This window comes from Callithrix jacchus, chromosome 16, assembly GCF_049354715.1.
Source record: "Callithrix jacchus isolate 240 chromosome 16, calJac240_pri, whole genome shotgun sequence".
In the NCBI taxonomy this organism is placed as follows: domain Eukaryota; kingdom Metazoa; phylum Chordata; class Mammalia; order Primates; family Cebidae; genus Callithrix; species Callithrix jacchus.
The window spans coordinates 97948853-97975605 of record NC_133517.1 but is presented as its reverse complement, the minus strand read 5'-3'; the positions used below and the strand labels follow the sequence as shown (position 1 = coordinate 97975605).

The 26753-nt window shown below is 40.7% G+C and overlaps 1 long non-coding RNA gene and 1 pseudogene across 1 annotated transcript in view; both read right to left on the bottom strand.

Moving 5' to 3' along the window:
* LOC128929840 (uncharacterized) overlaps window positions 1-26753 on the bottom strand; it is an 83053-nt gene that overhangs the window by 24252 nt on the left and 32048 nt on the right. The gene's annotated exons all lie outside the window — the stretch shown is intronic.
* LOC100386719 (RNA-binding protein 4B pseudogene) lies at window positions 15043-15852 on the bottom strand (annotated as a pseudogene).

The window sequence follows — 26753 nt, the reverse complement described above, 5'->3', positions numbered from 1 at the left end:
CATAATGTGATTTTAAGTGTCACAAGCATGCACTCCACCCAAAAAAATATCTATGCTATAGACCCAGGTCACGGATGCCAGCAATTATACCATCATGGAGTATTTCCATCCCAGTCAGAGACTTAGGAATCATCCTTGACTCCTCTCTCTCCTTCTCTGACCCCATTCAATCCATCATGAATGCCTTCTTCCTATCTCTTGACTCTGTCCCTTTATCTTCATCCCCTCTGACAGTACATAGTTCAGGTCACTGTCGACTCCTGCCAGGATGACTGTGGTTACCTCCTGACCTGTCTCTGCCTCCAATTTGTTCTCCACACTGCAACTGCAACAAATGTGATCTTTCTAAGATGCAGATCTGATTATGACAATCCCCAGATTAAAACCATTAGCTGGGTCCTCAAGGCCCTCAGCATGAAGTCCAGATTCCTTAATAGTGTTTACAAGCCCTTATGCTCTGGCCATTGCTGACCACTGCAGGCTTTCCTATGCTACTACCTCCCCATCAGTGCACTCACCTTTTCTTAGTCCCTTATTCTTGCTTCCAGGCCTTCGTGCACATTGCCCCCCTGGCTTGGAATACTCTCTCCCCTTTCCTACCCCTGTTCCCAAAGACTGCATTGCCCTTAATTTATCCCTATTTTAGCACTTTCTTACTATGTAAGTTTTACCCATCTGACTCTCTAATTCTTTCTGAATTAGGACTATGTATTTGACGAATGCCAGAACTGCTACTTACTCGCTACTTTATTTCCAGGACCTAGCAAGTGCTTGTCTCATGATAGTCACTCAACAAATATCTGTTGACTAGATGAACAAGTGAATTCTAGTAAATGCCTTATCTTTTATTAACAATGTTGGTAATTCACACTTCAGTGTGATTTTTCTTGCTACAGCTCTCTAAGACTATATTTGAGAGTGTTAATGAAATAAAGGCAGAATTGGGACAGTATAAAGGCAATGGTTAGCCAAGAGAGAAAGGAACTGGGAAGGAAGATAAGAACAGGAACTGTTGGGATTGCTTAGATTGGGGTCCTTTATGGATAAAAAGAAAATAGCAGCTGGGTGTGGTGGCCCATGCCTGTAATCTCAGTACTTTGGGAAGCTGAGGCAGGTGGATCACTTGAGGTCAGGAGTTCAAGACCAGCCTGGCCTACATGGTGAAAACCTGTCTCTACCAAAAATATAAAAATTAACTGGGCATGGTGGTGCATGCCTGTAGTCCCAGCTACTTGGGAGGCTGAGGCAGGAGAATCACTAGAACCGAGGAGGTGGACATTGTAGTGAGTCAAGATTGCACCACTACACTTCAGCCTGGGCGACAGAGTAAGACTTGTCAAGAAAGAAGAAAAGAAAAGAAAGAGAGAAAGAGGGAAAGAGAAAGAGAGAGAGAGGAAGGAAAGAAGGAAGACAAGGGAAGGGAAGGAGAGGGGAGGGGAGGGGAAGACAGGGAGGAGGGGGAGGAGAGGGGAAGGGAGGGGAGGGGAGGGGAGGGGAGGGAAAAGAACTTAAAAGTAATAGCAACCAAGGCTTGAGTTCTGTCCCTGATTTCATCCCCAAGGTTACCACCAAGAAAAATTGGTTCCTCTGCATGGGTTGAACAGTGAAGTACCTGCACTTGGCCTGTGGCTCCACCCACAGTTGACTCAATGACTGTGCCATATTCCCAGCCTATTCCATGGAGAAGTTGCAAGAACTAGGCAGAGTGGACTGGACAGCCTCTGTCGCCCCTAGTCACAGATGGTTATGACGAATTTTTTGCTTATCACAGCCTTTTGGAAAAGTATTGAAGTTTTGGCAGCCCATGCTTCATATATTTTCCTCCCCAAGTGTACTTTTTCATCTATTATCAGGACTGGGGAAGGATAAGATGTAAAATGTGTTCACTGGCTTGTTTGTTTGTTTTACTACTGACCTTAATCAATCACCCAGTGATGTTTCTAGACAATACAAAAATATCTTCTTCCTTCTAACCCATGATAAAGGACATTTTCTAAGCCTCAGACATGAGCCCCCAATTTTTTTCCTCTCTATTCTTTCTTTGGTGAAACAATTCTATATATTGATGATACCTAAATCTAATACATCCACCCTGACCTCATAAGCAGACTCCAGCCCCACATATTTACTTGTCTATAGGGCATTCTCCTTTGGATAATTCATCAATAGCTTCAACCCAACAAGCCCACACTACCGTGTTATCTTATCTTCCTCCAAAAAATATTTGAGCCACAGATAGATGCAACATCCTGACTTTTTCCAGTACACCATTATTCTCTTAGTTACATTTCAGAAAACTCATTCCTCCCACTAGAACATAAACTGTCACCTCATCAATAAGGGCCACCTTGACTACTCCATTTAAAATTTCATCTCTATGGCCCCAGCATTCTTGATTCCCCCTTAAAGTGTTCTGTTTGTTCCATAGCATTTTCTAGTATGCCACGTAATTTATTTATCTATCATTCAGAATGATATTATTTATCATTCTGTCCCCAAGAAGACAGGGATTTCTGTTCATGGATCTCATCTCTGTGCTTATAACAGTGTCCAACATATAGTAAGTCCTCAGTAAGTATTTGTTCAATTAATTCATTCACTCTACAAGTATATATGTAATATAACAAATAATGTAACTTAAAATACCTTACTCCTCTGATTGGAACTCACAGTCTGTGTAGTAGAGATTTTTGGCTGCTTTGTTAACAGTTATGTCCCCAGAATCTAGAATGGCACCAGGTAGTATAGGTGTTCAATCAAAATCTGTTGAATAATTGAACAAATGGATAGGAACTCATTGAGTACCTTTTAGTACCAAGTATTAAGCTAGGTGCTTGGGGATTCTAGATATTTTAAATAACTAAATATGATGCAGTGGGATAAAGATATATAATAGAAGTAGGAACAAAATGCCATGGGAGCTCAGGAGTGATGGCACTGAAGATCATTCTTCATGCCTGGGTCTGGAAGAAGACATAGATGTTCGTCTGCTCTCCGTGCTGGGTAAAGGGCCGCAAAGGGATTCAAGTGTATGGTACGGAGCAATGTTTCTCAAATGTTATTTGCATGAGTCGCCTGGGGACTCTTGTTAAAATAGACTCTGATTTGTTGAGCCTGAGATAAGCCCTAAGATTTCTCATCTCTAACAAGGCCCAAGGTGATGTTGAGGCTGCTGGTCCTCAAACCACACACAGAGTAACAAATGTACTCAACTCAGCACCCATCTCCCTTATTTCTTTTTACTAGACTCAGATTTTGTTCATGTAACTAACATTCCCTCCTCCAGTATGCAGGGGAAGGGGTCTTAGTCCCAGCTCCGGGGTTAGACTGGATTCGAGCTCGGCCAATCAGGACAAGGCATTCTTTTGGTTGATTACTGGGTGAGAATGGAATGAGAAGAAAGGATGTATGATCTGTTTAGGGGAAAGGTTTTTCTTTTTATGCTGCTGTCCTTAAAGAAGCATATGGCTTGATTGCTACAGGCAGCCATCCTCCAACATGAAAAGCATCAGCCTCAATATTAAACCAATGCCACGGGTGCTGAGTGGAGAGAGGGAGAGAACGTGGGTCCTTGATGATGCCACTTAGCTGCTAATTGTGTTGATCCTGGAACCTCATCTACCTCTGATCTTTCCGGTATGTGAAACGATAAATGTCCTTATTGTTTAAGCCAATTTGAGGTCAAGACTTCTACTTGCAGCAGAAATTACCCAAATGGTTACATCTGATTTTTGTTTATTTGTTTAGAAAACAAATATTTATTGAATATTACTATGTCCCAGGCATCAGATAAACAAGACAGGCATAATTCTCATAAAATTTATGGACTAGATGATAAATTAATTTGATAGAGTTTAAATTTCTGAGATGAGCATGATTTCATTTTAAATTATTTATATACTTGGATGGGGACTACTTCTCCCTCCCTAACTCTGCCCCCTGAAATAGTTCTTTATTAATCATCTCTGCCCTGGTACAACTGCCTTCATCTTCAAACAGAGCTTTGCCTCCTTACACTTGAAAATTGCAACAGTGCCCTAACACCCCTCTCAGATCCAGTCTACAGACTAGTACCCAATTAATCTTCCTAAAGCATCAAATTCATGAGAGAAAAATCTTCAGATACCCTCTGTTGCTTAAAGCAGTGATTTTCAAGCTTGTTTTATGAAAGCAAGAAACTGTTTCTTCAGAAGCAAAAAATGTTCTTATACAAAGTCACAGTGTATTAAATAGACAAACTAGTGCTGTGCTGTAGAAGTGAGACACCCAGAATCTTGTCCCCTCCCTACCCACACCCCTACCTCACATCCCAATACACCCTCTGCCTGAGTAGTGGTAGAGTTCAACTGGTGCCTTCATTTCACATAGTTTCACAAGCAGTAGCCTTGCCATACAGTAAAATTAAAAACTTCCACTTGTCAATCTATTACCTACCTCTATTATCTGCCCACATTCTTGATTTGATCAAGTCCAACCTCGCCACTACCCTTCAAACATACACACTCAACTCTTTGCGTAGGCATTTTCTTGCATCAGAAATGTATGGGCTGGGCCCAGTGGCTCACACCTGTAATCACGGTAACCCAGCACTTTAGGAGGCAGAGGCTGGTGGATAACTTGAAGTCAGGAGTTTGAGACCAGCCTGGGCAACATGGTGAAACACCATCTTATTAAAAAATACAAAAATTAGCTGGGTGTGGTGGCTCATACCTGTGATCCCAGTTATTCAGGAGGCTGAGGAGGGAGGATCACTTGAATCCAGTACGTGGAGACTGCAGTGACCTCTGACAGTGTCACTGCTCTTCAGCCTGGGAATCAGAGCCCCTATCTAAAAAAAAAAAGAGAAGAAAGAAAAAAAAAAGAAACATTGTGTGTCCACCTCTGTGTCTATGCAAAACGGATTCACCTCCACTAGAAACCTGAAAACAACATGGAACACACACTCCAAGCATCCACAGGGCAGGCATGACCAATCGATCCCAATTCACCAATCTGGTTTTCCTCTGAGTTTGATAGCTCCACAGTTCGTTTCCATGTATCACATCGGTCAACCACTACCAATCCTATTATTTCTTACTCTAAATAAATGTCTTTTTCTCCTCTGCAGTAAATACAGTCCTCATTCCATCATTTTAGTGACTCACATTGGCACTTAATTGTAAAATAGTTTGATGTGTGTGGTTCCTCAGTTCGATTATAAATGACTGGAAGCTGAGGCCTACATTTTCTCTTCTTTACCCCGGTTTCCTGGCTCAGTTCTAGCCATTTAGCAGGTATTAAATAAATGAATACATAATGAATATATGTTAAGACAAATATTTATTTGTATCTTCTAAAGCATACTGATGTGATCACCACACCATAAGACACGAGACAGCCCTACAGCTGGAAGAACTACTAGGAATCAAGAAATCAAAGCTCTTCTCCCCCAGGTGCACTACTAACTAGCCATGTGGTCTTTTGTCTTCTGGACCTTGGTTTTCCTCATCTGTAAGAAGGGACATGATTATATTATTTCCGAGGGTCATTATTAGGGATGTTCTTCAGGTTTGCTGAGAGAAGAAGGAGCTTTACTCTGAGTTCCTGGACTTCCTAGTCATGGCCTTATGCTGGACCTCGTGGAAAACTGGCACAACAGCTCCTGCCATGGAGCATGACTACCCTTCTCTGTGTGAAAGCATCATCAGTTTAAACCCATCGAACAGACTCTGCCGGTAGGGCAGAGTTTCACAACAAAATCTGTTGAGGCTTTTAACCTCCTGCTTACCCAGCTTCCACATTAGTGTCTTTGGCTTGGATGCTAATCCCTGGTCTAATCAGCTAGGACCGAAACGACAAGGTCAGTTTCACTCAGGGAATAGTTGAGCCACTTTATGTAGGGAATAACTAATTTGGGTCATAATTCTCAGAAAAGGGGGATGCAGGTGTGGTATAACCTACAGCTCCATAAACTCTTTTCTCTCCCTTTCTAAAACATTTTTATGTGATTTAACCAAATACTGACAATCATCATAAAAAGCATTAAATGTGCATCATAAATGAAAGATTACATTATTCACTTAGTAGTAACTTAATCTTTCTGCACAGTAGAAATGCATACAGGAAGAAGACCTAGAGAAGAGGCTAACTACACAAATGGCTGAAAACTGACCCCCCTAAAGACTTTACAGGATCCAAAGATCTTAAATATAATGTAGTGTTCCTCCAGTATTTAAAAAGAAAGAAATACTTTTAAGAGGACACAGAGAGTAAAAGTGTTTTATAACCTTCTGACATGCAGCTAATTCAAACACAGCCTGCCTGGTAAGTGCTCAGCCACAGCCAGTAACAAGATCTCCAGCCTGTGGACCAGTCCCGGGTCCCCTCTCCTAAGATGCAGACACAAGTGTGCTTTTCAGAATGGGTTGGGGTGCGCTAGCCCACACATCTCGCTTAAGCAGATAAATCAGGGGCTGACTCTTGAGTCCAAGGCCTTTGGCAACGGATACTTTTTTATAAATAGAAGTAAACAAAATATGACATTACGTTTTCAACTATCATTTCAAAAGCAGATTTGAGAATGTCAGTATCATATCTGTTACACCTGGAAGATAGCATAGAGGTTGCCATAGGATCACCTAGGCAGTACCTCATGGAGAAAAGAGCCTAGACTTCGCTCTCATACAGCCCTAGGATTGAATTCCTATTTTGTCTTGCCCCAGTTTGCAAAAAAATGTTTTTAGAGTGCTTAATATTAATAATAGTTACCATTCATCCAGCACAGTCAGCCCTCCCTATCCATGAGTTCCACATATCTGGATTCAACCAACCTCAGATCGAAAATATCTGGGAAAAACTGTATTTATACTGAACATGTACAGACTTTTTTCTTGTTGTTATTCCTTAAACAGTATATTACATTAATAACAATGATTTTTACAGCATTTATACTGTATTGGGTATTATAAGTAATCTAGAGATGATTTAAAGTATGAGAAGATATGCATAGGTTAAATGCAAATATTACACCATTTTATATCAGGGACTTGAGCATCTTTAGATTTGAGTATCCATGGGGAGTCCTGGAACCAATTCCCCTTGGATGCTGGGGATAACTGTACTTTATTCTGTACCAAGGGCATGATATGCATAATGATACTTACTCTTCACAAGAACCCTGGGAGGTAGAAATTATTGAGTCTCTGAGATAGTAACATGCAGGAGGGAAGCCAAGATTCAAAGCCAGGTCTGAAGCTCTATCACCTTTCCTATTCATCCTCCCTGAGAGTTCATTTCCTCATTTATAGAATAGCTATAATAATACATTCCTTAGAAAACTGTAGGAAGATGAGAACGATCCAAGATGGCTGATCGCTAACATCTCAGGATTGCAGCTCCCAGTGAAAGCGCAGAGAACGAGAGGACGCCACACATTCAGACAAATTTTTGTCGCTCACGGAGCAGAAGATTCCCAGTGGAGGAGCCGCACGGGTCGCCAGCGCTACTCTTGTGGCCAGGGCAGCAGTTTTGCCGGCACCTCGGCGCGGCAGCTTTTGGTGCAGAGTAAACGGGACTGGTTTCCCTTCTGACCGACGTTTGGAGTTCCAAGAAGGCAGAGTCACCTACTAAGGACTCAAGAAGGAAGCCAGACTGGAGATTCCTGGGCAGAAAAGCACCATCAGTCTTAACACCGCTGTTTTGGCCGGCTCATTGGGTCGCTCATATTTCGGCCCTGGGAATTAACAACTTGAACGTCCACTCAGAGACCTAATTTGAAAGTTGGTAATTACAAAGACGACAGGTGGATAAATTTACAATGATGGGAAGAAACCAGCGTAAAAAGGCTTAGAATACTCAAAATCAGAATGCCTCTCCCTCTAAAGAGGATCACAGTTCCTCATCAACAAGGGAACAAGGCTTGATGGAGAACGAGCACATCCTATTAACAGAACCAGGCTTCAGAAGATGGATAATAAGAAACTTCTGTGAGTTAAAAGAACATGTTGTAGCCCAATGTAAAGAAACTAAGAACTTTGAAAAAAGGTTTGACGAAATCCTAATGAGAATAGACAACTTAGAGAGGAATATAAGTGAATTAATGGAACTGAAGAATACAATACAGGAATTCCCAAGAAGTATGCGCAGGTTTAAACACTCAAATTGTTCAAGCAGAAGAAAGGCTATCAGAGGTTGAAGTCTAACTTAATGAAATAAAATGAGAAGACAAGATTAGAGAAAAAAGGATAAAAAGGAATGAGCAAAGTCTCCAAGAAATGTGGGACTATGTGAAAAGACCTAATTTACGTTTCATAGGTGTACCTGAATGCAACGGAGAGAATGAATCCAAGCTGGAAAATATTCTTCAGGATATTATTCAGGAAAATTTTCCTAAACTAGCAAAGCAGGACAAGATTCAACCCCAGGTAATACAGAGAACACCACAAAGATATTCCTCAAGAAGAGCAACCCCAAGGCACATAATCGTTAGATTCACCAGGGTTGAAACGAAGGAGAAAATACTAAGGGCAGCCAGAGAGAAAGGTCAGATTACCCACAAAGGCAAGCCTATCAGACTTACAGCAGATCTCTCAGCAGGGACTCTCCAAGCCAGAAGAGAGTGGGGGCCAATATTCAACATCCTCAAAGAACAGAACCTTCAGCCCAGAATTTCATATCCAGCCAAACTAAGCTTCACAACTGAAGGAAAAATAAAATCTTTTATGAACAAGCAAGTACTCAGAGATTTTATTACCACCAGGCCTGCTTTACAAGAGCTTCTGAAAGAAGCATTAAACATAGAAAGAAACAACCAGTATTAGCCTTTCTAAAAATATACCAAAGAGTAAAGAGCATCAACATAAAGAAGAATTTACATCAACAAATGGATAAAACAGCCAGTTAACATCAAACGGCATTAATCCTAAATTTCAATTGACTAAATCCCCCAATCAAAAGATACAGCCAAAACCCAATGGTATGCTACATCCAGACCCATTTCACATGCAAGGATACACAAAGACTCAAAACAAAGGGATGGAGAAAGATTTACCAACCAAATGGAGAGCAAAAATAAAAAAATAAATAAAAAGCAGGCATTGCAATTCTCATATCTGATAAAATAGATATTAAAGCAACAAAGATATAGTGGTAAAAGGATCAATGCAACAATAAGAGCTAAATGATCCTAACACCCAGATACATAGAGACTTAGTCTCAATGAGACAGAAAATTAATAAGGATATCCAGGACTCGAACTCAGATCTGGAACAAGTAAACTTAATAAATATTTTTAGAGCTCTCCACTTTAAATACACAAAATATACATTCTTGTCAATACCACATCACACCTACTTATAGGTTTAAATGAAATATTGATTGGCCATTATTAATACCCATTTTTTTAGAATAAAGCACATTTCCGTTCTCTCTCCCTCTTTTTCTTCCTCTTTGTTCCTCTCCTTCACTCCTTTTTTTTCCTTTCCTTCTCTCAAAAAAAAAAAAAAAGAAAAGAAAACTGTAGGGAGATTTACATTTTGTTTTTTTGTAAACTTGACTGGAACATAGTAGTTGCTTAATAACTGTTGGCTAGTAATATAAATTTACACATGAAATACTGAAGTCACAAAGAGACCTGCTGTCCAAAAACTGGTTTCCTTGATTTCCAGTCTGCTTTTTATTTATTTATTTATGAGACAGAGTCTTCCTCTGTCGCCCAGTCTGGAGTGCAGTGGCACAATCTCGGCTCACTGCAATCTCCACCTCTCAAGTTCAAGTGATTCTTCTGCCTCAGCCTCCCGAGTAGCTAGGATTACAGGTGCCCGCTGCCACACCCAGCTAATTTTTGTTTTTTTAGTAGGACAGGGTTTCACCATGTTGGCCAGGCTGATCTCAAACTCCTGACTTCAAGTGATTCACTCACCTTAGCCTCCCAAACTGCTGGGATTACAGGCATGAGCCACCATGCCCGGCTTCCAGTCTGCTTTTTAAAAACATTTTTAAAGAAGTCTAATATAGCATTACCACAAGTACAAAATGCAGAAGGAGAATATGCAATCACCCCAAATTCCATCGTACTGGGGAGTTTTCCCTTCCTAGCTTTAGTAAGGTATCAGGGACAAAAATTGTATATATTTACAGTATGTAATATGGTATTTTGATATATGTATACATTACACATAGTTTTTTGCATATTTTCTCCTGCTGTTTTTCCATGTATTTTTTTAAAAAATTGTGATAGCTTTATATTCTTTTTTTTTTTTTTTTTTCTGAAACAGGGTCTTGCTCTATCGCCTGGGCTGGACTGCAGTGGCACAATCTTGGCTCACTGCAACCTCCCCCTACTGGTTTCAGGTGATTCTCCTGTCTCAGCCTTCAGAGTAGCTGGGATTATGCCATGACACCTAGCTAAATTTTGTATTTTTAGCAGAGGGAATGTTTCAGCATGTTGGCCAGGCTAGTCTTGAACTCCTGGCCTCAAATGATCTGCCTGCCTTGGCTCCTAAATTGCTTGGATTACAGATGTGAGCCACTGCACCCAGCTTATAGTTTTATATTCTATTTTTTTCACTTAGCATTGTCATAAATATGAATATCATAAATAATATGAAGACTATGCTACATCCTATTTATACTTACCATCTTTTTTTTGAGATGAAGTTTTGTTCTGTCACCCAGGCTGGAATGCAACGGTACAATCTCAGCTCACTACAACCTCCTTCTCCTGAGTCCAAGTGATTCTCCTGCCTCAACCTCCCAAGTAGCTGGGATTACAGGCACCCAGCCCACCACCATGCCAGGCTAATTTTTGTATTTTTAGTAGAAATGGGGTTTCATCATGTTGGCCAGGCTGGTCTCAAACTCCTGACCTCAGGTGATCCACCCACCTCAGCCTCCCAAAGTGCTGGGATTATAGGCATGAACCACCATGCCCAGCCTATACTTACCATCTTTAATCGCAAAATAAGTGAACCATTCTAGAATATTTTTTTTTTCTTCTTCAGATGAGTTTGGACTCTGTAAGAGAAATCTAGAATAGAATCCTCAGCTCTACCACTTATCACCATGTGACTTTAGGAAAGTTCCTAACTCTCTAAGCCTCTGTTTACTTATTTGTAAAATGGGGCTGATGATTCCTACATCAGAGGATTATTGCGAGGACTAAGTGAGGTAACACTGGTAAAGCCGTTATGCCTTTCCTGGTCACAATTAGCTTTTATTAACTATAGCTATTCTTAACTGGAGGCTTCTCGTTCCCCATCCAAACAGGATTACTTCACATTTTCTGTTAATCAATGGCTTTAGAGAAATATGCTTTTAGTGATTACGTTGGTTTAAGAGAGGGAGAGGTGAAAGGCGGAGAAAAATAGAAGAAATCCTGGGAGCTGGAAGGCTCTGCTAGACGCTCTGAATACATGCGGTGACTGCCTTAGCCCTTTTCTTGCAACTCTCGCAACTGCAGGAGCAGCAGGGGTTCCCAGGCTGAAATTCCATTCCCAGGTAGCTCACAGAGCAGATCTGGTCACTGCTGGAATGTGTGGGCTGTGCCCACCTGCTCCCTCAGGCAGCCTCATTCCACACTGGCTCCCTCGGGATGACCGAAGCCGCTGTGGCCTGGGATAGAGGCAGCTGGGGAGGTCAGGGCAGCTTTCTGTGTTCTGTGAGAGCTTCTCAGTTGTCTGAAATCCTCAGCCTTCAAAGTAGAGCGGATCCCTACATAGAAATGTGAAACTGGTGTGAGTCAAATAAATCATTAATAGGCGAGCTGGGAAAGAATGGGCAGTAAAGAAGACAAAGGGTCCATCCTAACCCTTCTCAGAATGCCTGACTTTACATGTGCCCTCTACTCCCATACTCCATTGCCTGCAACACACAAGATGCTTTTTGCTGCCCCAGGAAGGCTTCAGAAGCATTCCACAGAAGTGAGCACTCCCTGGTTCTGGAAACACTCTATTCTCTTGGCTTCCATGATGCCATCCTCTCTCCCATGCTTTCTTCTGCTTTTCTAGATGTTCCATCTCTCTCTCCTTTGTCTGCCATTTCTCCTCTACTTGACCTCTAAATGTCAGAGTTCCTTAGGGGATGGCTTTAAGCTCTGTCCTCTTTATGAACTTTCCCTCTCCCTAGATGACCTCATCCATTTCCAAGATTTGAAATATCACCTAATCCTAAATTTTTTTTTTATCTTCAGCTCCGACTTCTCTGAGCTTTGGACGTATTTGTCCAATACCATGGATACACACATCTCCACTTGAATGTCTCTAAGATCTTTTGTAACTTAACATGTCCAAAACTCTTGATCTTAACGCCCAAATACATATTCTCCCAAATTGTCCCTTCATTCAGTGTTACTCTCTTAGTAAATCTCAGTGATTCCCCTCTGCTCATTAGTTCAAGCATACCTGAGACCTAGAAGTCATCTTTGATTCATTGTCTTCCCTCACCATCCCCATCCGATTGATCACAAATCTCTCAATTTCTTCTCTACAATTTTTCTTACATCTTCCCACTGCCACCGTGCTAGTCCAAGCCTTCTCTCTGATAGCCAGCTAGTTAATCACCCTGAGCCCTCCGTATGAAAACCAGGAATCATTTAAAAACATAGTAAATGGGGTTATGTCATTATCCTACACAAAAACACTTCAATGGCTTCCCATTGCACTTATTAATAGTCAATGTGTCAGGCACTTTGCAGAGATTATCATGCATTACACACATGCCTTATCTTAGTCGTCACAGCCTTGTGATTACCATCCTATTTTACAGATAAGGAAATTGAGGTTTGGAGAAATTGAGTAATTTGCCCAAACTGACAGCTAGAACAGTGTAGAGTTAAGATTTCAACTCAGTCAGTCTGACTCCAAAACCCAAGTCTCTCAGTCACCACTATCCTGCCTTTCACTTAAGATGAAATCCAAATTCCCTAACATAACCTAAAAGACTCTGGCCTCCACCCTCTCTCTAGCACCATCCCCTTCTGCATCTCCATTGTTCAGTGTGTTCTAGCCATGTGGATGTTGTTTCAGTGACTCTAATACCCTAAGGGGCCATTGAAATTATGTTGACTGCAATTTCATTATAGCACAGGGAAATGGCTAGGATATGACATTGAATGCACTGAATGAAAATGCATAATTGCTTATATTATATTTGCCTGAATAGGAGGCAACTTTGACTATTATGCAGTCCCAAGTTATCCTGATTAAAATATTAAAACAATTGGGTTTTTTATGGGCAGGTGATGGAAAATTGAAACTTTTAGCAATGGGGATGATTTTTTTTTTCTGATAAATCCCAGAAGAAAATGCTATTTTTAGTAGTCAAATCCCAGAAGAAAATGCTATTTTTTAGGAATATGTTTAACTGAAAAAGCTAATATTTCCACTTAAATTTAGGCAGTTCTTCTTCTTTTTTTTTTTTTAAGTGGGGTCTTGCTCTGTCACTCAGGCTGGATACGGTGGCACAATCGCAGTCCAACTGCTGGGTTCAAGTGATCCTCTACCTCAGCCTTCCAAAACACTGCATTACAGATGTGAGTCACTGTGCCTGGCCTTAGGCAATTATTTTTGACAGAAGGTATGAAAACTAATGCTGCATTATAAAGTCCTCATCAAATATCTTACACTTAAGCAAAGACCACAAATCATAGTTTGTAGATTTGTTGTAGCTTTCATTCAAAATACTTTTTTTTTTATCATCTGTCACACAGGAAAACCCTAATATCTTCCTACTAGCCTAAAGAAATAAGAAAAGAGTTCTCAAGTAACAAGGTAACCAAAAATAAATAAATAAGAAACACAACAGGACAGTGATTATACTTTTAAATATTTGGGAGTTTAGAGCCCTAGATATTCTATATGCAGACCACTATGCTCATGCTTGTCTTTATTTTTCTTATATGTTAAAAACATTTATTTGTCAAAAAATTATTATTATTATTATTATTTTTTGAGACGGAGTTTTGCTCTTGTTACCCAGGCTGGAGTGCAATGGCGCAATCTCGGCTCACCACAACCTCCACCTCCTGGGCTCAGGCAATTCTCCTGCTTCAGCCTCCTGAGTAGCTGGGATTACAGGCACGCGCCACTGTGCCCAGCTAATTTTTTGTATTTTTAGTAGAGACGGGGTTTCACCATGTTGACCAGGATGGTCTCGATCTCTTGACCTCGTGATCCACCCGCCTCGGCCTTCCAAAGTGCTGGGATTACAGGCGTGAGCCACCGCGCCCGGCCAAAAAAAAAAAATATTTTTAAAAATGGGAGGAGTGGAGTAAAACAAGGCTAAATTTCAGCTAATGCTATACTACAATCACAGGTCAGACATAAAAAACCAAAACAGCAACGACAAAACTTGGTCCTGGCAATTTCAGAAGATTAACTTCAATGTTAGAGTCCAGAGCTAACAGAGCAGAGTAAAAGGCTGCTTACCACTGTATAGTCATTTTAAAGGGAAAAGAGATGCTGCAGGTGGGCAGGGAAAAGGATTCATCTCCTAGGGAAACAAGATAAGAGGGGTTCCACTGCACAGGAAAAAGAGAGTATCAGCATAATCCTAAGGCTGCTCAGAGGCTGAGAACATAAGCAAGAGAGTAGAAGGCTACAGAGACTAGTATCAGGATGAAAGAAAAGTCAATTTAGAAGAATTAAGTTACGAAAGAAAATGGTTGGTCACAAATTCCTTTAGTGTACTGAAACATGAAGCAATGGAAACATCCTGACAAAGGGAACCCTGGGGAGCAAGTTCTTATATATGACCACAGCCCAAGGGTTCAGTCTGCAAATATCCGACCTCCAGTTTTTAAAAGGCTGAGTACTAGGCTCGGTTCACATACTGCTTCCATTCATACTGGGCCATGTCATACAGAGAATTCCGTGTAACTGCTGAAGCCTGAGATAACTCACTTTCTGACCCATAACCGTAGCCCTCTCCAACCATGGGGAGCATGGCAGTAGCATGGCAGTAGCATGGTGCAGTGGACTCCTGTCCTTTCTACAATAGGCAGAAGTGGTGGCCGCAGAAGCAGCCATAGCAGCTGAAGTGGCAGCAGTGTAAGAGTTTGGCAATAGGTGTCTGTCATCGGGATTGACAGAAGTAGAGTTGAGGTGGCTGGTCACAGTTGTGCTTTGGACTTGAGGCAGATGGGACATGGCCTGCTCTGCCTAATCGTATGCAGAAGCTGCTGCCACTGCTGCTACTGCCTCTTAAGAGCAAATCCAGTATCGCTTATAGTAGTTGAATGCTCCATATGCATCATTGTAATACCTGGATTCCCAGTAGCCCATGGTGGAAGGTGTGCAAACTGCTCCATACTGTTTATTATACTGCTCAGTAAAGTCGGCCACACGATCTACTGGGCACTCTTTGGACCATTGACCTTCTTACTTACACTAATAGCGGCCACTCTGGTCTCCTATCCCAGGGGCAGTCCGAAGCCAGCTTGTGGACAACTGCACATGCATTATTTTGCCTTGAAACACTGTGTTGTCAAGGCCCCTGATGGTCTCCACTGCATCCTCTGACCGCTCCACGTATACAAAGGCATAATCTTTCATGATGTCACATTCGATGACTGGACCATACTCCTCAAACTTGGCTCGAAGCTCTTGGTTGGTACAAGTGGGACTGATGTTCCCTACGTGTAACTTGGTTGAAGCTTTGCTCTTCTTGTTGCTGGCTTCCACACTAACGTTCACCCCATGAAGTTTGTAATGGTACAGATTGCCTATGGCATCCTCAGCTTCCATCTTGTCTGTACAAAGCCATAGTTCATAATGATGTCATACTCCAGCACCTTGCCATACTCCTTGAAAAGAGAGCAGATCTCCTGCTCTGTGGCCTCCCAGGGCAGGTTTCGGATGAACAGCTTCACCATCCTGGCAAGGCCTCCAGGTGGCGGCGGCAGAGGCAGCTCCTGCATCAGAGAGAACCCTACAAAGTAGTTTGTCTTGATAAAAGAAAAACTTCAGCCAAATTAAATTTGAGCAATTAACGATTCACAAATCCAGAGCCAGAGTAGGCTCACACACAGCCACATGGTGGAAGGAGATTTATGGACAGAAAAAGGAAAGTGTGCAGAAAACAGAAGTAAGGTACAGAAACAGCCAGGTTGTTTACAGCTCAGTGTTTGCCTTATGTGAACACCATTGGAACAGTTGGCTACATGTGATTGGTCAAAACTCAGCGATTGACACATGTGTAGGCTACGGTCTGTTTACACCTCCACTTGTTATAGTTCATGATGTACAGAGAAACCTGTTGGTCAAAATTAAAATATGTAAGGAGGCAGCTTTAGGCTAAACTTGATTTAACAGTCTTAATAAGATCCTGGTCCAAAGGTTAACATTTCCATAGAAGCTACAGTTTTCAGTTTCAAGAATAGGTAACAAAGAGGGCAGCACCATGATCCATAAAATCTAGAGTGAGGCTCAGAGTTGGGGCTGTTTCTTGGTGACATTGTGATGGCTGAGCTAGTCTACAACAAATCTATGAGAGCGGCACTTGGAAGTGTTGGCCGCCTTCACGGCATGGAAGGAGTGTGGTTGAGCTTCTGCGTGTGGTCAGGTAGGACACGCTTGCTCAGTGGTAGTTCTCATGGTCTGCGGCCACCAGTGCTTCCAGATTCACTGCCTTCCAGAAATGCGACCACAACACAGGAGGGCAGTCAGAAACTTGGAACCTTGGGCTGCACTCATCAGACAGCCAAGTCGTTTTGGCCACTGATGCAAAGATGAAGTATTTAACTATCTTCTTATAATATATAACAGTAATTTAGTTTAAAATGCATATACAAAACTGCATGTATTAAAAAATGTTATTTTTAAAAATTGCTTTTTCCCACTCACACATTTCATGAAAACATTTTATTCAAGCTTTTTATAGAATCTTTCATCACCTCTAAAGAGATGTTCTCTACCAATTTTCCTGACCACCTCATTTTCACTTCCATTCAAACTATTTTCAACATAGTACTTTTTTCTTAAAAACAAAAAATGTATTACAGACTGGGTATGGTGGCTCACACCTATAATCCCAGCATTTTGGGAGGCTAAGGAGGGCAAATCCCTTGAGGTCAGGAGTTTGAGACCAGGCTGAGAAACATAGGGTTAACCCCATCTCTACCAAAAAAAAAAAAAAAAAGAAATTAGCCAGGCATGGTGGCATGTACCTGTAGTCCCAGCTACTCTAGAGGCTGAGGTGAGATGATTGCTTGAACCCAGGATTTGGAGGCTACAGTGAGCCATGATTGTGCCACTGCACTCCAGCCCAGGTGACAGAGCAAGATCCTGTCTCAAAAGCAAACAAACAAACAAAATTTGTTACAGAAAACTTCAAACACAAGTAGAAGTATATAGAAATCTCAACAACTATCAACTCATGGCCAATGCTTTGTTCATAGTCCTCCAAGCCCTCCTTCCTGAATTGTTTTTAAGCATTCCAGACATCTTTTCATTTCACCCAAAAATATTTCAATATGTATCCTTACGAGAAAGCTCTTTTTATAAAATATAACTGCAATAGCAGTATAGTACCTAAAAATTAAATTTCTTCACATCTAAACATTTAGTAAGTGTTCGGATTTCCCCAATTATGCCGTAAAGTTGTTTAAATCAGGATCCAGACTAGGTCGATACCTTGCATTTAGTTGATATGCTTTTAAATTATCTTTTAATCTGTGAGTGTCCTCCTTCCTCTGGCTCTTTTTCCCTTGCATACAATTTATTTGTTGATCAGCCCTTTAGAGTTTCCCACATCTGGAATTTTGCTGAGTACATTCCTGTGATGTTTCATAAATGTTCCTCTGCTCCCCTTTAACTCCTGGGAACTAGTAGGTAGCTCTAGAGACTATCACATTCACATTCTATCTGTTTTTTGGCAAGAATATTTCTTAGCACTTTCATCAAGAGGCTAATTGGTTGGTTGTTTTTCTTTTTGTGTTATTATAATCATTAATCATCACTACCTAGATTCACCATTTCAGAAAGGGCACAAAACAGTGATACTCTGATTCTATCATTTCTTCTTAATTTGTTAGCTAGAATACTTCCACTAGGAAAGTGTTTCCTTGTCAACTTTTGATTACCCTAAGGTGCAATCTGCAGGAAAGACAAGATAAATGTGTGATTCCTTCTCTTTATAAGTTTTCAGAATAATGAGTTGGCTTTCTAACATCCATCAAGAGTGACCTAATGTCTCTGAATTACTTGGTTTTCCTTTTGGGTGGGCATAGTGGGTCATGCTTGTAATCTCAACACTTTGGGAGGCCAAGGTGGGAGGACCACTTGAGCCCAGGAGTTTGAGGCTGCAGTGAGCTATGCTTACCCCATTGCACTCCAGCCTGGGCAACAAACCAAGACCTTTTGTCCAAACAAAAACAAGGCTGGACGGGAGCACAATCCCAGCACTTTGTGAGGTTGAAGTGGGTGGATCACTTGAGTCAAGAGTTTGAGACCAACCTGGTCAACATGGTGAAACTCTGTCTCTATTAAAAATACAAAAATTAGCTGGGCATGGTGGCGCACACCTGTAATCCAAGCTATTCTATGATTGAGGCAGGAGAAATGCTTGAACCCAGGAGACAGACGCTGCAGTGAGCCAAGATCAAGCCACTACACTCTAGCCTGGGCAACAGAGTAAGATTCTGTCTCAAACAAAAACAAAAACTTAGCTTTGTTTTATCTTGTTTGTGATATGCTACTTTTTATTTTATATAGGCTTCTGGCCCTGGAATTTTTATTATAAGATACAACCAACCAGTTATAAACTATTAGGATAGTTGACCTTTTTTTCAGTGGATATTTGTATCTTACCAACAGATGTTGAATTTTTGAGATAGAATTCACATATCATGCAACTTCCAAATTTAAAGTGTATGATCCAATTTTTTTTGTATATTCACAGATATATGTAAGCATCACCACAATCAGTTTTAAAACATTTTCATCACTTTGAAAAGAAATCTCCATACCCTTTAACTACCACCTCCTTATCTACCCATCCCCTCCCCCAGGCCCAAGTAACTAATGGGCCTGGGAGGCCCATCTGCTTTCTGTTCTATAGAGTTCCCTGTTCTGGATTTCATACAAATGGAATCATATACTATGTGGTCCTTTGTGACTGGCTTCTTTCACTTGGCATGCCATTTTCAAGGGTTACCCATGTTGTAGCATGTATCAATGCTTCATTTCTTTCTACAGCCAAATAATATTCCACCGTATAAATATACAACATCTTGTTTATCCATTCATCAGTTGATGAACATTTGGGTTGTTTCCAGCTTTTGGCTACTATGAATAAAGTTGCTATAAACATTCATGTACATGTTTCTACATGAACATATGTTTTCATTTTGCTTAGGCATATACCTGGAGTAGAATATGGTAATACTATATTTAATCATTTGAGGAACTGCCAGATTTTTTTCAAAGCAGCTGCACCATTTTGCATTTCCACCAGCAGTGTATGAGAATTCTGATTTCTCCACACCCTCACCACCATTTGTGGTTATCTGACTTTTTGTTTCCAGCCAACCTAGTAATTATGAACTAGTATCTTACTGTACTTCTGTGATAATGCTAAGCATCTTTTCATGTGTTTATTGGTTTCTTGTATAGCTTTTTTGGAGAAATGTCTATTCAGATCCTTTGCCCATTTTTAATTGAATTTTTTATTGAGTTGTAGGATAGATAATTTTTCTAATTTGCCACATTGATATGTATTAACATAACCACTTATACTTTTTAAAATAATTTTTTAAAAACTTACTTTATAAATATAACCAGCACTTAAAATTGTGTAGTAGTAACCTCAGGAATGAATTACTGACTCCATATTAAGTTTTTCAGTAACTTTTAAATATTCCAGCAGATGACCTCAATAAACATGAAGAACTAGCATTGGTTGAAGTTTTTTTCAAACTAATACGTCTTCCCTAAACAATATGTTGTTATTCAGTATAAAATAATTGAGAAGGAGCCTTCTACAGTATGATCAACTTTGTAAAGACTTGAACATATGGTGACTGTTTTCTGAGGAATATTTTTAGGAAAATCCTGTCTTTTATTGGATATATGTGGTATATTACATAATTTACAACTGTGTTTTAAAATAAAGCCCATGTAGCCCACATTATTGGATGACATTAGTCCCTGTGCATTACTGCTGGGTTGTAGGAGATTGCAGTGTTAAATGACATCACACAGGAAGTGTTTAACACAGTCTACGACCTGCCTGTGAGAATATCCTTCTTCAACTTAGACTCCAGAGGAAATGAGTCTTTTCACTGAAAGGTGTTAAACATGTCCCTCCCATGGTTACAGTGCTCAAGAGAAAACTGACTGGGCAGAGAGATTACAGCCCCAAGGAGAGCCTAAGGGAATAGCCCACTGGAGGGAGCTTAGTGGTCAGCCATTGCACTTAGCAAGGGAAACAGAGTTGACACATCACAGGGCTTCTGGTGAGGTCCATACATAGCAAGGCAGCAGGTAGCCAGCAATTTTGTGGACTGCTGGAAGAAGCACATGCTGGAAAAAGGTTACCACTAGTTCTTTATGAGGAAGAACTAGGGTCTGGAGTCAGATGTCACTGTTCATTTTTTGTAGTTTGTTGCATATAATCTTGTAAGCAAACTCTAGTTTTTTCACCATGGGTGGGTCGGTCATTCTCAACAATTTATTGTCTTCCTAAAGTTCTACATTTAAAAAGCTTTTTAGGTATAGATATATTAGGTAGACCACAACTAATTATTACGTCAAGATTCTGCTTTTGCAGTGATTAATCATCTATCAGCAGCCTCCCTTACAAAATTGCTAATGCAGCCACAGGATGTGTTACTGATAAAAAAAATTCTTTTTATTTATATATTTATTTATTTATTTTGAGAGAGAAGGTCTTGCCCTGTTGCCCAGGCTGTAGTGCAGTGGCACAATCTTGGCTTCCTGCAACCTCTGCCCCCAGGTTCAAAAGATTCTTGTGCCTCAGCCTCCCAAGTAGCTGGGATTACAGGCACATGCCACTATGCCTGGCTAATTTTTGTATTTTTAGTAGAGACAGGGTTTCACCATGTTGGCCATGCTGGTCTAGAACTCCTGGCCTCAAGTAATCTGCCTGCATCAGCCTCCCAAAGTACTGGAAGTACAAGCATGAGCCACCATGTCCAGCTCAGAAAATATTATTAATGAAAATATACCAAAACTGTGGCTTTAGTATATTTCAAATGGGCGTCTTATAATAAGAGTATTTATCCCACTTTTTTCTATTTTTCTAATTGTACATAATGAGCATTTTAAAAAAATGAAAACTAATAAAAAGTAAAAAATCTTATTTCTAAATAATTCAGATTTCTTACAGTTCCTATAGTAGTGCTTTCCACCCTTGAAATATTGACCAAAATAGATTACTCCCAGTTCAAAACATTAGGTTATAGAAAAATATTAAGAATTTGCCTACACAACATTATATGCATTGAAGTTTTATAAAACTAAGCCCTTTTCCCCCCATCTGAGTTTAAGACCAACTGAGAGATAGACACCACAGGCAGACAGTTGAAGATCAAAAACTTTATCTTGGGCCAGGCGCTGTAGCTCATGCCTGCAATCCCAGAACTTTGGGAGGCCAAGGCAGGCAGATAATGTGAGGTCAGGAGTTCAAGACCAGCGTGTCCAACATGGCAAAACCTTGTTTCTATTAAAAATACAAAACTTAGCCCCACATGGTGGTGCATGCCTGTAATCCCAGCTACTCAGGAGGCTGAGGCAGGAGAATTGCTTGATCCCAGGAGGCGGAGGTTGCAGTTGGCTGAGATGGTGCCATTGCACTCCAGCCTGGCGACAGACAAAGTGAGACTCCATCTCAAAAAGCAAAACAAAACAAAAACAACAAAAGCAAAAAACTTTATCTTGATCACTGGTAAAGCTAGATTGGAGATCATGGTTTTAAATCTGTGACTTACATTTTGCCCCAAATTAAACTTATCTGCCTGGTCACAGGAAGAGTTGGAAAGCCACAGGCTTTCTTCACAGGGATGGAATGTGCCCTACTAACAACTCTATGCATAGAACAGACCAAAGAACACACTCTCTGCAGACACCTAAGCTAACAGGAAAGTGGAGCCCATGAGGCTGAGCCACGTATGACTAGTTCTTATGTCCAAGCACCAGAGGTCGGGGAAGCAGTAAAGGGAGACCAGGAGGGCTAGGCATATGTCTCACACCTGAAATCTCACCACTTTGGGAGGCTGAGGCAGGTGGATCATGAGGTCAGGAGTTCAAGACCAGCCTGGCCAAGATGGTGAAACCCCATCTCTACTAAAAATACAAAAATTAGCCAGGTGGGCTAATTTTTCTATTTTTCTAATTGTACATAATAGGCATGGTGGGCACCTATAATCCCAGCTACTCAGGAGGCTGAGGCTGGAGAATCGCTTGAATCTGGGAGGCAGAGGTTACAGTGAGCTGAGACCGTGCACACCAGCCTGGTGACAGGGCAAGACTCTGTCTCAAAAAAAAAAAAAAAAAAAAAAAAAAATATATATATATATATATATACACACACACATATATATATAGAGAGAGAGAGAGAGAGCGAGAGAGACAAAGAGAGAGACAGAGAGACAGAGAGAGAAGGAATGTTACTTTAAGAAACGAAGTCTTCCATACAGAATTATGAGATCAAGGGCCATGTGATCCTAAGGAATAGTTTTGACTAGTTGTGAGTTTTGTTTTGTTTTGTTTTTTTCGAGACAGAGTCTCACTCTATCCCCTAAGCTGGAGTGCAGTAGCATGGTCTCAGCTGACTGCAGCTTCCACCTCCCAGGTTCAAGCAATTCTTGTGCCTCAGCCTCCCAAATAGCTGAGATTACAGGCATGAGCTACCACGCCCAGACTGTTTTGACTATTTTTGAAACTAAATTGATAAAAAAAATTTGGAGGTCACATAAATGGCAAAAAAAAAAAAAAAATCATTAAGCAGAGAAGACTGTTGTATTTGGAAAAACAAGTAAGAGCCTTCTTTTTAAAATGTACAATAATATTTTCACTTGATGTATGCTTCTTTCAAATTCCACAAATAAAAAATAACTTGCAAATTGAAACAAAAATTAGAAATCCATTTTCATGTCTAACAGAATTCTCTCTCCTTCCCTAAACACTACTTAGCCAGAAACAGAAATGGAATCTCTAAAAGAGGGTAGAGAAACTGTTGTTTGTTTTTTAAATGTTAATCCAGTGTGTAAAGCTGGTAAGGAAAGCCCATCCTCTTAGCTGGAGTTGCATAATCTTCAACGAAGAGTCCCTGGAGAGTCATAACCAGAAATGTTGATTCAACACACATACTTGCTGTGCAAGACTCCTGGCCTTCATCCAGACTCTTTGGGACAAGGTGTCCACATGTACCTGAATGCCACCAAGGAGGTGCCAGGTAAGAAGATTTTCACATAGGAATTTCAGTGTACAAACCTCTTGCATCACAATTACCCACTCAGGCATTAAACTAAATCCCTTTCCACACTACAGTGTGACTGAACCTGAGGAAAATAATCTTCCACACCAGGCACAAATGTATATTTCTGCTTAGGAGCAATCAGAAGTCCAGGAGTGAGAACAGAGTTCTCCAAGGCAATTGCCTCTGGCAGCCACAGGCTGAGATACCGGGGGTCTCTCTTCACTGAGAGACTTTGAGACCATTTAGCCTCTTTCAGCCTCTATTTCCTTATCTCAAAAATACAGAGGCTGGATTTATCTGGTGGGAACTGCTTTGAGATTCTATGGTTCTTCAGTTTCTTTCTATCCAAACATTCTTATGGTAATTCAATAAATTAAGGTGAAATTTATTTCAGTGATTGATCATTCAGTTAAAGACAATTAAAAAAATAAAAACTAACCCCAGACTTTATCACTATGCAATATGTCCATGTAACAAATTTACACTTGTATACCCTAAGTCTGTAAAAATAAAAAATATATTCTTTTAAATTAAAAAAATACCAAAAAACCTAGCCAGGCACAGTGGCTCACACCTGTAACCTCAACACTTAGGTAGGCTGAGGCAGGCAGATCCCTAGAGCTCAGGAGTTTGAGGCCAGCCTAGGCAACATGGCAATAATTCGTCTCTACAAAAAATACAAAAATTAGCCAGGTGTGGTTGCACATGCCTGTATAGTCCCAGCTACTCCAGAGGCTAAGGTGGGAGGATCGCTTGATCCTAGGAGGTTGAGGCTGCAATGAGTCATGATTGTGCCACTGCCCTCCAAATTGGGCAACAGAGCAAGACCCTGTCTAAAACAAACAAACAAACAAACGAAAAACCGGTAAGCTAGGCTTGTGTGCAAGCACATGCCTACACACACACACACACACACACACTCCACTCTTAAAATAAAGGGCTTGAAATTATTTCAGTTGTTTGTTCACACAGGCCCAAATTGCTCAACACTGGGTTTCATGTTGCCGCTATTGACATGTTAATTGTACTGGATTGTTTTCTATCCTCTCAACTGTCCTTGTCTCTCTTTAAGCAGAATGGATTTCTAAACATGGGTCCTCAAAACAGGATAGTGGAGCCAGCCCCATGTGCTTGGGGGCATGTAAGAGCTAAACATGATGATACCCTGAATATGTGCCTGAAAGATGGATATGACACAAGGACAATACACAGTGGTTGACTGAAGGAAAAGTTCCTGAAAAATTGAAAACAAATACATCTTTCATTAAACAGAGTCAAATTTTATGTGTTGTAGGACAAGTCTCTATTTAGGACCACATTTTAAAAATGTAAACGTAAAAAGAACCCTGGATTTAGGTCCAAATGCATTTCTGCCACTTACTGTGCAACTTGGGCAAGATCCGTAAGCACTCTCTCTGAGCTTCGGTTTCTCCTCTAAAAGTGCAAATTAGACACCCACCTCAAAGGAAAGGGTGGTTGTGATGGTTAATACTAAGTGTCAACTGGATCGGATTGAAGGGTACAAAGTACTGATCCCGGGTGTGTCTGTGAGGGTGTTGCCAAAGGAGATAATTTTTGAGTCAGAGGGCTGGGAAAGGCAGACCCACCCTTAATCTGGGTGGGCACCATCTAATCAGCTGCCAGCAAGGCTAGAATATAAAAAGAGAGATGGGCTTAATTCCTCAGCCTACATCTTTCTCCCATGCTAGATACATACTTCCTGCCCTCGAACATTGGACTCCTGAAACTTAAGTTCTTCCGTTTTAGAACTCGGACTGGCTCGCCTTGCTCCCCAGCTTGCAGACAGCCTATTGTGGGACCTTGTGGTCGTGTGAGTTAATACTTAATAAACTCTTGTGTGCATATATATATATATATATATACACACAGATACAGAGAGAGAGAGAGATTCTGTCCTCTAGAGAACCCCATTACAGTGGTTTTAAAGATTGAATAAGAAACTGTAAAGTTGCCTGGTACTTAATACATTCAAAATTTTTTATTTGAATATTAAAATAATTACTTTATCATTTGAGAAATCTTTTTGAAATGGAAATAATAATTAATGCTGATTGATTGATGTGTGTGTGTCTGTTTGTCTATCTGTGTGTGATTTTTAAAATGAAGTCTTATAAAAAATTTCCCCAGATAGCATGTATTCATCATTCTGTTACACAGGGTGCCCACCATTCAGAGAAAATATCCATCCTCCGCCTGTCCACACACATCCAGTTCTTATCCAAGAGCAGTCCCTCCCTTCCTTTTTGCAGCAACATGGTTATCTCATATTTCCTTTTCTAGTGACTGGTATCATTTTACCTATTTATTTTAGGATAGCTTTTTCAGAAACATAATGTCTTACATAAATCTATGATCTAACAGCCATCTAATTGACCAGGGCTCTGAGCAAATGGCAGATGTACCAGCACAGCCTTTTCAAAGAAAGGCAGAAGAAAATTCCTCCTGTTTCAAAGACCTACAAAGCAGTAGGAGATTCACCAGTTTCTGCCGGAAAAGCTACAAGGAGCCTTTATTCACTGTCTCAAATGCATTTCTTTTTCCTGCTGTGCCATAAGCCTGCAAAAGCTAAAGAGAGCAAAGTGTTCTCAAAAGAAAGGGAGTGTTAAAACCCCTGTTTAAAAAAATACAGAAACTTGCCAGGCACAGTGGCTCATGCCTTAATTCCAGCACTTCGGGAGGCCAAGGTGGGTGCATCACTTGAGGTCAGGATTTTGAGACCAGCTTGGCCAACACAGTGAAACACCATCTCTACTAAAAATACAAAAATTAACCAGGCATGGTGGTGGACACCTGTAATCCCAGCTACTCAAGAGGCTGAAACAGGAGAATTACTTGAACCCAGGAGGCAGAGGTTGCAGTGAGCTGAGATCGTGCCACTGCACTCCAGCCTGGGTACGTTCAGCTTCCAGCGTAGTGCTGGACATGCAGTGAAGGAAGAAGAAAGCTTAAGAAGGAAAAGGGAACAAGCACTGTATCTACAGTCTTCACAACTGAGACTTAGTTTCTCTTCCTGAGATATAAATATAATTGCCCTCCTGTCTCCACTGAAGGAAAAGGGAACAAGCACTGTATCTACAGTCTTCACAACTGAGACTTAGTTTCTCTTCCTGCGATATAAATATAATTGCCCTCCTGTCTCCACTGAAGGAAAAGGGAACAAGCACTGTATCTACAGTCTTCACAACTGAGACTTAGTTTCTCTTCCTGAGATATAAATATAATTGCCCTCCTGTCTCCACTGAAGGAAAAGGGAACAAGCACTGTATCTACAGTCTTCACAACTGAGACTTAGTTTCTCTTCCTGCGATATAAATATAATT